Source organism: Panthera onca, chromosome F1 (genome assembly GCF_046562875.1).
Source record: "Panthera onca isolate mPanOnc1 chromosome F1, mPanOnc1 haplotype 2, whole genome shotgun sequence".
NCBI classification, from domain to species: Eukaryota; Metazoa; Chordata; class Mammalia; order Carnivora; family Felidae; genus Panthera; species Panthera onca.
In genome coordinates this window covers 51,729,943-51,741,950 of record NC_138355.1, presented here as the reverse complement: position 1 = coordinate 51,741,950, position 12,008 = coordinate 51,729,943, and the positions used below count along the sequence as shown (strand labels likewise).

The following is a 12,008-nucleotide window of genomic DNA, read 5'->3' as shown; positions in this document are numbered from 1 at the left end:
AGAAACATTATTTTTAGAGAAATAAAGATATGAATTACATCACACTTCTCATCAGAGACCATGCAAGCAGCAAGAGTAGACTAAAATATTTAACATGTTGAATGAAAAAATCTCATCAACCTAGAATTCTGTATCAAGCAAAATTAATCTTCAAAAACAAAGGAAAAATACAGAATTTCTCAAACAAAAACTCTGAAAATTTGTTGCCAGTAGCTCTGCCTTGCAAGAAATGTTAAAACAATTTCTGCAGAGAGAAGGAAGTTCTTTTATATGAAACTCTGGAAAAGGCAAAATTTTAGGGATAAAGAACCAATCAGTGGTTTCCAGTAGCCAAGGAGGTAAGGAGGGGACTGAGTACAAAGGGGCCATAGGAAACTTTTGGGAGAGATGGAAATACTCTGTGAGCAGACAGTTGTGGTGGTTACAGAACTATATGCATTTATCAAAATGTGTGTGATGTATACGTGAAAAGGTTGAATGCATCACATCTCTAAATATTATCTCAGACTTTGTTTTAACATGGTTAAGTCTGATATTAGGCTTGAGTTTTCTAGTACCTTGAGACAACTAATTATCTAAATATTAGGTAACAGAAAAAGTAACTCCAAACTAAAAATAAGAAAGTCTAAACTGGTATCCCAAAGTATACATATTTATGGTTAATTCTTGTTCATGGATAACTCTTGTCTATCCAAGAATTAAATATAGTTAAAATTTTTCGGAAACTTAGATGTTTTAACATTTAAGGATCAGATTATACACATGTTAAAACTTATTTGTAAAACTGATTTTTATACCCGTTTTAAGCGTTTTTGAACATATTTATAATCAAATAGTGTATCCTACCACAATTTTTCCCCTTAAAGTCAGTAAGTTATATATGGTTTAACACATCGCAAGTATTTTTTTTTTTCTGATTCTCTAGGCTTAGGTTGAGTCAGGCCTTAAAAGACCAGTATTCTTGTTTTTAAGCATATTGGTTAAACTGAAATGGTTATTGCAATGGGACTATGGAGAATTTATTGTTTACTTCAAAATATTAAATATATGGTCTAACATCTTAAGCCATTGATTCCAAATAGCTCAATAAATGGATGACATTATAATAAACACTAAAAGGAAGACAGTATCAGTTATGTTTTTCTCCTGAATATCAAGTGTTTATGCTATGGATTATTGAAGGTTTAATTTTGCTTCTAAACACCTTCTACTTGATCACCAACATTATAATTTTAAAATTGTTTCATAAGGTTTGTTAGTAGTTATTCAGAAAAACCCCAAGGCAAGTCAAACTTACTATTCCATTTTATGGATTAGGAAATTTACCAAAAGCAGGAAAGTGGCTTGCCTTAAGCTGAATATTGATTCAATGGTAGAATAAACCACTAAACTCAAGCCCTCAGGCATTGCTTATTTCATTATGCAACAAAATCTCTTTGCTTATAGTTTGCATGGAATAAATTTAAGTAATGTGTACTGCTAGGTATGTATTAGTTTAAGGAAATATTCATTGTCAGAATGAATACTAACCTGTTTTTTTAAAAATGAGTAAATCTCCATATTAAAACAGTTTGTCAAGAAATAGGTTCTTATAGAGTTTGATAAATTTGAGTTTCTCCCTTATTTTGTAAGAGAAAGAGAAGGTGTGCTACTCCCAAAGACCAAAAGCACTAGTGAAAAAGCACTACCCAGACTGCAATCCCAAGAGAATCTTGTTACAAAGTTAACCTAATTTAAGAATTACTAATTGGATTTTGTGGTAGATAAAAGTAATAGTTAGAATTCTAGGGAGAGATATAATTAACACACCTGTAAGTGTCATAAACATTGTGAAAAAAAATTTAAATCCATTTTTAAGCAAATATTTAAGTGAATGGAAAATCAGTAAAATTACAGAAAAGAAAATCAGATGCCAGTACATAAAGCTTACTTTTGTCCATGTACTGTTAAATGTCTATAAAGTTAAAGACTGACACATAATTATGTGCTCTGTGGCCCAAACCAAGTCTCAATCTGTAACTTTGCAGGCTCTCAAAATTCTTTAGCAATCTGGGTTCTTGTCTTTAGTATCTTCCTTGTTGATTCTCCATATAATCTCTTTAAAACTTTCAATCATTTCTTAAAGCCACACTCCCTCTTTCACATCACACTAGAAAAAAAGAATATCCACTGGGATCTTAGTTCTCCAACCCAGAAAACCTAAGTGTCATCCATCACAGTGTCTAGTTGTCTTTTGTTCTCCTGTTTTAATGTCAGTGCTACAAATGTTTATCCACTTAAGGCTTAATTCTTCCAGTGCTTTCCATAGACTCTGTTACATCGCCATTAAGAGTAAAATTCTTCAGTATTACATGTTCTATGTAAACACAATTTCCTTTCATAGTTAGAAACAAAAACAAAATATTCTACCACTCTGAATATTTAGTATATCATCATCCCTCTTTCCTTCCCATAAACTTCTGGTAAGAATAGGCTGTTGAAAGTGAGAGTTTTTGACTGCAAGCAACAGAGATAAATTTCTACTATTTTATGCAAAACTGAGAACTCCTTGAAAGAAATAGGGAGCTTTCAGAATTGAGAAAAGAGGAGGCCCTGTAAAATAAGTAGCACACAGACCCAACATTAGAGTTGATTCTTTACAACTTGGCTTGAATTTCCTGTGTGGCTTGAATTTTCCTCCTTTGAGATAAGCACTTGATGGCTTTTGTTTTCCAAAAACAGATCACTTTTATCAAAATTGAAAATTCAATCTAAGATGCACACATTTATATAATGTGTGTATTATAACATAAATTATAAACATAATTTATATTTTAATACAGAAGAAAACAGTGTTATAGCTTATCTGGACTCTAAATCAACTATGCAAGCCACTATTTGCATTAAGGTAAAGAACTCCCTGTGTATTTAAGTTGCTTTCTTCAGGGTTCCTCTTCAACTGTGAAAAAGCTTGCCTTTGGTTACTTCAAAACAATATGTTGTACATGGGGGAACATGTATGAGTAAGACTTTGCAAAATATTGACATCATCCAACTGTATACCAATCACACATGATCTAAAAACCTTAAAGGAACACATTTCTTTAGAACAGCCTATGTTGTCTTATCTCTCCCATTTGTTTGTAATCCTCACACAAGCAAAAAATGAGTCTCTTACTTTCTAGTATTTATTAAGCTTACACAGTGCCTGTACCACTCTGAGATATTGAATTTAATACTATATGAATCAAGTGAATAAATAAAGCTTACTTCTGTTTCAAGTAATGATTTTCCTCTTTCTAGTCGTACTTTGCACAAATGAATGTCCCCATGATTTTTAGCCCAACTTTGTCAGTAATCCCTTAGATTCCAGTCTAGTTCTTTTAGAACGATATTCCCTTTAGCTGTCATCACTCTTTTAAAACTGCAAATCAGACAGTTAAACTTGTTTAAAACTTCTTAGAGGCTCCCTGTTTACCTGCTGGGTGGAAAAAGAGGTTTTCTTACAACAAGGATGTCCATCTTCTGCATAGTATTTATTTCATGAAACTCAATCACATGCCACTGTTTTACAGTTAACCCTCTACTAAAAGTACACTGAGATTAGATTTGCATAAACACCTTGCCATCCTCCTCTTATTTCTTAGACTCCATCCCTACTTAGCCTTCTAAGGTCTTGAAGAAGCCTTCCTTGACCATGCCTGTCCCAATTGTCCCTCAATTGCCTCAGAATTTCTGTGCATATACCCATTCACATGATTCATATTTTGTTTTATAGATAGCATTTACCTATTTGGGAGTCTGCCATCAGACTGCAGAATGAGTCTTATTTTGTGCTTTCATATGCAAATCAACGACACTCAACAGAGACAGTGAACTGTATTTCCCACTTTACATGAATTCAGAATATACTTTATTTAGGGGGTCCTGATGCTAAATGTATAAGTTGTTCTTTCAAATTCTAAGTTCATATTTTCTTTTTTTTTTTTTAACGTTTATTTATTTTTGAGACAGAGAGAGACAGAGCATGAACGGGGGAGGGTCAGAGAGAGAGGGAGACACAGAATCTGAAACAGGCTCCAGGCTCTGAGCAGTCAGCACAGAGCCTGACGCGGTGCTCGAACTCACATACTGCGAGATCGTGACCTGAGCCGAAGTCGGACGCTTAACCGACTGAGCCACCCAGGCGCCCCTAAGTTCATATTTTCAGTTGTCTTAAAGGAATGTTTATCAGTAATTCTCACCATCAGTGTGCCAAAAGGATCTTAAACACATGCAGGTCCAGAATTTAACTCATCTACATTTACTCTTCACTGTCAAATGAACCCCTCCTCCTGCCATCCCTCTTTCTCAATGGCAACATTATTCTCTAAGGCATCCAGATGGAAACCTTGGAGAATACTTGTGTTAGTTGTTTCTGATTAGGCCACATCCTAACTAGAATTACTTGATGGTGAAATATACATTAAACAACTCTAGTCAAGAGGAAAACAAAGTATAGATAAATATTTGATATTGCATACTGGGCAAGAAAGCATCCCTGCAGTTAAAAATCCTTATAGAAAATGAGATGCAGTGTGGCATACAAAAGGAAATGTAAGACGAGCATCTTGAATTTTACTTAAGTTTGTGTCCATTTTCCCAAGGATGGCCATCAGAGGGGAAACCAAGAGAATGGCCAGTTTATCTTTTCTGTCAGCTGCAGGCCAAATGGAGAGCACGCCATGAATGGGCATTATCTCTCAATGAAGCAATGTCACCCTCTAGTGATATGCAGCTAAAAAATGTTCTTCAAGATCCTTTTACAATATAGGTCAATATAAAAGTGTCAGGAGAGAAAGTGCCTATCCCCACACAAATACAATATTTCTAAGATTTTAATTTCCTTTTAATCTACTGATCTGAACAGACAAACTTAAGGTCAACCTGTACACAGATTCTCTTAAAGAGGCTATTAGGTCATTCGAGTAGTCGTGATCCACCCAAGACAAAAGATTAACTTCATAACAACTACCAGTGTTTATTTATTTATTTTTATGTTTATTTTATTTTACTTATTTTATTTATATTTATTTTATTTTATTTCTTCTGGAAGCAGGGAAAATGGCTATTCTGCTTTAATTTTCATAAGTCTCTAAAATAGAAAAGGATATTAATGAACCTTACAGACATACTGCAACTTAGACCAAAACAGAAAATATCTTCAATTCTCTGCCAGATTATCTAACAACATTCATTGAAATGTATATAATGAATTCTAACTAAAAAGGACGACCTAGATTTAAACACAAACTCTTTCCCATTATATCTGCCAATGTTTTTTTTTTGTTCTTTTGTTTTTTAGTTTAATGTTTGTTTATTTTTGAGAGAGAGACAGAGCATGAGCGGGGGAGGGGCAGAAAGAGAGGGAGACACAGAATCTGAAGCAGGTTCCAGGCTCTGAGTTATCAGCACAGTGCTTGACGTGGGGCTCAAACCCATGAACTGCAAAATCATGACCTGAGCTGAAGTCAGACACTTAACCTACTGGGCCACCCAGGGACCCCTGCCAATGGTTTTAATATTAAAAATAATAATAATAATTGCTCCTTTACATTCTGATTCAATTCATGCATAGTTAAATGGTTTCCAATTAGATGCCAGACAAGAGTGAAAATTAACTTCAGCAGATGTAAATATATAAAAATGGAATAGAACAGTGTCTGGCACATGATACTACATCATTACTAGATTGGATTGTCCAAAGGTACCACCTATTAAGTACCATATTAGTAGAGATTTTGCTTTTTCAAAGTTCTAAAGGTCTGTAAGGAATATACAGTAAAACCTTAATTTGGGAGCATAATTCGTTCCGGAAACATGTTTGTAATCCAAAGCACTTGTATATCAAAGTGAATTTCAAGAACCAATGGCTCAATTGTGATCATGTGACATCTGGCGTCATGTACAACTTGTATTGAAAGACGTCATTCGTTTGTCAAGTTAAAATTTATTACAAATGTTTGGCCATCTTGCAGAACACTTGAAGAACAAGTTACTCACAATCCAAAGTTTTACTATACTACAATGGTTTTATCAGTCAGAATGGACTAGGTTAAACTATAATGATAAATAACTCTGGGCTTACACTCACAAAGCATTACATTATACTATTACATGTCCAACCCATGGAACTCTGCTCTATGTTGTTTTCAAATCCTGTGCCCAGGAGTGAATAATTGTAAATACAATCTCTAATAGTTCTAATCATGAAAATTTAAAAATTCAAAAATTCACATATTTACTAAAATAAGACAAAAATGGGGGAAAGGAACATATATTGTTATGGATCAGCCTCAATACTAGGTACTTGAAATTTAGACCTCACACTGGAGTAGCTAATATTTATCTCTATTTTATAGATGAGGAAATCAAAGTCAAATATTATAAACAGTGTTTATAACCTTAAATAGTATAAGATATTTAAATTTATTTAAACATAAGTGGCAAAATGACACCAACTACAGATTGGTGGCTTTTTAAATCTGCTTTTAAAAATTATAAATATACACAGATTTGTATTTATATACACTGGTATCCTAAGGTTCAATAAACATGGTACTTACAGATTTCAATGAGATATTTTACATTAAAAAAAATCTAGTTAGATACTACTCTTTCTCTCCTGCCCCACTGCCTACTCCTTTTTTCCCTCCTCATAACCATGTCTGTTGAACTGAATCAAAAGATTAGCAAAAACAAAGAATCTCGGGCTATAAGCTAACATGCAGCAGAGAAGACAGCTTGAGAAACTGTTAAACACAACAATAGTTTAGAGTTTCAGGGCACAGAGCTACTCTAAAAAGAGGGAGCAAAGATTCCAGGAATGGAATGCACAAAATTTCAACTATACTGGCATGCAGATTTTAGCAATGCAGAATACTCAGCATCAGCCACACAACAATCCCTTAGGAAAAGATTTGAATAGTTATTTCTCTGCAAATTAGCTTTACATTTGGGGTTAGGTAAAATTTTCCAGCAAAGGTAAATGGGATCTGCAAAAACATAAAAACAAGATGATTCTGCCCTGAATTCTCACACCTTCTGGTCTTCAAACATTGTCTTTAGTTGTTTTTTCCCCCACAATTCTAAATGTATATTTCAAACAAAATTAATTTGTCTTGTTAGATTTTTATACATTCTGTGTAGATTACCAAAGACAATGCAATTTGTGTAAATAAGGAAACTATCATTCATAGTAACAATGCTAGAAAAATCAAGATCAATGTTGAGAACTTAAGTTTATCTGATGCCCACAGTTCACTTTTCCAATATATCCAGTGAATCTTTTGTTGGTTAAAACAATCAAAGCTTAAACAGCTGATCATTCTCTAAAGTTAGATATTTGCTTAGGTTTTACTAAACTTCAAAGATGAATACCAATAATGACAAAACTACATGACTGTAATTACTCTTCTAATCAATGTCAATTTCAAAGCTACACATTTGGTATGACATTTCTGAAAATACTCATGAAGTTTTATTGTATAATTCTTGATATTGTATATTATATATTGCTCTCTACCATGTAAGTATATGTGGTATACAGAATCATGATTTTGATATAATTTCAACACCAAGGAATCAAAATTTATCTATTGATTGCTTGGTTTTACACAAGTGTTGTTTTGGTTTTTTCTTCCATATTCCATTAAAGTTTTATTTCCTTAAAGGAGTAACTTGTATGCATTTGTTTGTTCTCGTTCTTTTTGTTGTTACTTCTATACCAGGGTTTCTCTTTATAAAATGAAAGTGATTCTTCTATAGAACTTAGTAAAGAATTTTATTCTATAAACATAGGGGGATATTTTTGTTGTCAATTCCATGGACTTTGAGTAGTACATATGCTTTCATGCCATAAATCCTAAGACTAAATTGCAGTTTCCTCCCGAGTGAGATGAAATGGATTTGAATTGGACACCGGAAAAGTCAACTACTGTGCTATTTGTTACAGTTGGCCAACTTTGTTCAATTGAAGCACAGGAATGTCTTGAAAACCAGGCTGTTTCCATAAGGTCATTATAAAGCTTACTCTTGGAAATGCCAGTGGAAAATTTCAAAGAATCTCCTATGATGCATGGATGTTTCATTCCAACTATGGTAGCAATCTTCTATGTATCCACAGCTAAGCACAGCAACTTTTGATATCTGAGGAATTTTCAAGACTTAGACATAAGTTACACTGGCTATAAATTTTGGACTTTCTTTTCATTCTATTGATTATTGTCAAATATAGAGAGAACTTTAATTTTAAAAACATTATAAAGCAGGAGATTTGCCCTCAAATAAGTTTGTGTTTAAAAATTCTTGGAAAGTTTTCATTGTGGCACCAGAAAAACAAACATTTTCTCCATACTCTGTGATGTGTATTCTGTCCCAAAGACTAAAGTGATTAAAATGTAGGTTCACAATATAAACAGAGTTTAGAAACTTACAGTAAAATTTGTAGGCCACAAATTTAGGCGTATCAACTTGTATCCATCATTTCTCTGTAGAGACTTGAAAGTCTCTAACATTCACTTAAATGCTGTTTTATGGTTTTAAAACATGAAGACCTAATGCATGAACCAATAATCATATTTTTGAGAAACTCAACAGGTGAATATCTAAAAAAATCAATGGCTATAACTGAGTACTCTTTTACAAAGCTCTAACTTCAAAATTATAGGCAAAGTTGTTTAGATGTTGCATCTATTTTATTGCTTTTTTTTGTAAATCCCTCCCAGCATATCTCTGTTTCCCTTTCCATTGCCTTTTAGGTCACTGTTTATAGTAACTGAGCAAGTAGAAAAAAATGGCAACTAGAACAGTGAGCAGATGGCTAACACAGTCCCCTCCATGCGACTCCTGCTAACATAGAAGTCTGCTCAAGACTACGTGGTAAATAGTGTTTATCATAGGTGGGATCATTAGCCCTTTAGCCCCTTCATTAGCTCTTTGACCCCTACAGTTCAGCATTAATGAAACCATAACTTCCCATTCCTGAGGCCTCTGTACTATTCCTATAGTTCCCTAGTAATGGTATGTGTTGTTTACTGCAGCTATATTACAGAGCTTTGTACTGCATGCCCCTAGCATCAGCCACACACAGTTGTGGGTCTTTGACACACACTGGTAAAGTTCTGCAATGAACTGTGTTTATTAGAGCCCACCAGGAAGGCAAGCTTCTTAGTATAATTAGCTCCCCTGAGAACAATGGCTGCCTTCACAGCTGGAAAGCTAGAAGAAATTTATTCTCAAGTATGGGAAGCACTGAAAAGGTACCTGTAATTAAATTTCTTTCTCTTTTCTTCTTTCCTATTTGTAGTTTGGGTTTTGGTTTTTCACTTTTCATCTCCAACTTGATGAGCAAAATATAACAACCTAACCCGGTAATTACAAATACTATCTACTGAAGGTCATTTCTTTAAGTGCTATAAGACTAAACTTGCTTTTATCTTTTGATGCAATTTCAGTAATATTATGCATAGATATATACACACAAGACATGAAAAAAGCATTGCTGCTTGGAATCTTCACTATGTAGACAAAATACTTAAATAGATTAATTTTTATATAGGACATGTTTCTGGATTTTCCACTGAAGCATGGTCTTGATTTTGGTCTGAGGCCTTTCTCCTATTACTTCTCATTTCCCTTTGATACCTTCCTTTTCTTTCTCTGTCTATGGGTTTTCACTCTATCATTTCACTACAGCTTTCCTGTTGATAGCTGACAGTCTGTTGACTTTTGTTATGAATATACTAATTATCGTTTTAATGGTTCCCAACTTCTCTCAAGTGGTACTAAACTGTGTAAGAAATGCATAGCAGGTGCTGGCAACAGCATATTATCACAAATGTGAATAACTACAACTCCGTTGACTTGATGGCCTCAGATTACATTTCACATTCATACAGGAGTATGAGATAGGGTCTTATACTACATCCGTTGTAATGTGCAAATATTTATCCAGTAAATGGCCATCTCTTGAGGCAGAACACTGGTTTCTATATGGAACTGGGATTGTAATGAAGATCTAAGCAGTCTTTAGTTCATTTGTCTAGACTTGAGAAAAGCATGTTTTGAAGGTAACAGGGGAACAGAAATGCTAATAACTATGGTAATTAAAATTATCTTGCAGTTGGAGTTCTTTCATAAACATCTTACTGAGTCAACTATGAAAACAATAGAAGGCAGTCTGTTCAAATAGCTGACACTATAGCCTCAGACTCTCTGAATCTGGGATTTAAAAAAAAATCTACAATAAAGTCAAGATTTTTTTTCTCCCTAATTTTCCTGCTCTGAGGCTATATTTGCACAACACAATCAACCCTGCTGTTTCAATCAAGTCAGTGAGGGGAAAAAAAAAGTCAAGAGAACCAGATGTTTGGCATTTTGTATATGAAACAGCTGGTTGATTGTCTGAACTTTTCATTTTTGAACTAATCTTGCTGTCATAATATAGAAACATCCTGAAAACGAATTTCTTTGCTTGTGAAATGTAAATAGCTCCCTTTAGAGGCCTGGTATGGGGTTAGGTACCTTAGAATTAATAGGAAATGGTTTAGATTGGGTAAAATTCCACTTACAGATAGCAAGGAAGAAAACACAAATGACATTCAAGGAAAATTAAGTTTCAATAGTCCTGCTATAAATTTTATCTTAAACTCTCTTCAGTTGCACAATGCCTTACCGCAAAAAAGAATTAACTACTATTTGTTTTATTTTTAAAAGATTATGAAAGATCTTTCCAGTTATGGAATTATTTGAATCTTTGTCATATTAACATTTGGGTCTAATTGTAAAATACTTATCCCTTTTACTATTACAATTTTGTATTTAAGTAGGATTTTATAATATCTCAAGTAAAATGATTTTTTAAAAGCATTGCTCATTTAGCCCCTTAAATAAAGCAATTTCAACATCACAGAAGTTTTATGTTAGCAAATTACAATACTATAAACAAGTATGTGCATGGCAAAGACACAATCAAGTTAAATAAATGTTATCACTAGTTTTTCTAACAGACTTTTTTGGTCTATAAACACACAATGCATTCTAATTTAAGAGTCTTTGCTCTAATTTTAAGTCTTATATTTACCTATCCAGTATGTACCTGTACCAAATGAACTAGTGAAATAGTTATCTTGACATTTCTAACTTTTTTTTCTGGCTACGGATTTATTCAACACAAAACAATCTCCAACTTTACTGAGGTGGCTGACCACACACACGACCAAATCTTCCTCTAAACTCGAATTCAGTTGCTGACCCAGCCAAGGCCGCAGCTTTCTTGTAGGTACCAGGGGGCACAGCACTTCCTCTGTAGGTGTCTCTGTCAGCTTCCCCTCATGAGAGTCTTACAAGTAGCTCTCCCTCCAGACCTTTGAGCCATGGCTTGCCAGTCTCAGGACAGCTATGGCATAGAGTGGCAGGCTCAATCTCAGGGGACAGGTGGAGGTAATCATGGCGACAAGGGATACTCTCACTGGGAAGCTATCAGTAATAATGTCTCCAAGCAAACTGTTCCTTTACATAGTCTCGCTATTTGAGACACTGCAAAGCCTTCATAATGTAAAGATTTGGCACATTCTGGTCTCCCAGCTCAAGGTATTTAGGCATGTGAGCATCCTTTCTGGCCACCATCACTCTCTCCTTGAAAAGGAGTTCATAAATGGCAATTCAGTTCTTCCTGGGCATCAACATCTCAGCAGCTGCTATGTCCAGAGCCAGGGTCAAAAAGCTTATCTGGATACTTCAATGCAATATTTTGCCTCCACTGTTTAATGATACATCAGTAAAATATTGAAAAATGGTTATACAAAAGGTATTGGGGCCAGGCACTTTTAGAATGAAAAAGTGTGTGCATAGCACCTGTTTAAGTAATAACAGTATAAGACATTAAATAAATATAATTTGCTATGCAAATAACAAATGCTTGTAAATTTTAGGAGTTAATTATTTCATGCTAGAGGCAACTAAGAAAGTGCATACTGAATACACTAGTT

General features: G+C 34.2%; 1 pseudogene; it reads right to left on the bottom strand.

Annotated features, from left to right (window-relative positions):
• Positions 1–11,162: 11,162 nt before the first annotated feature.
• Positions 11,163–11,706, bottom strand: LOC132685757 (small ribosomal subunit protein eS10 pseudogene; annotated as a pseudogene).
• Between the last annotated feature and the right edge of the window lie 302 nt (positions 11,707–12,008).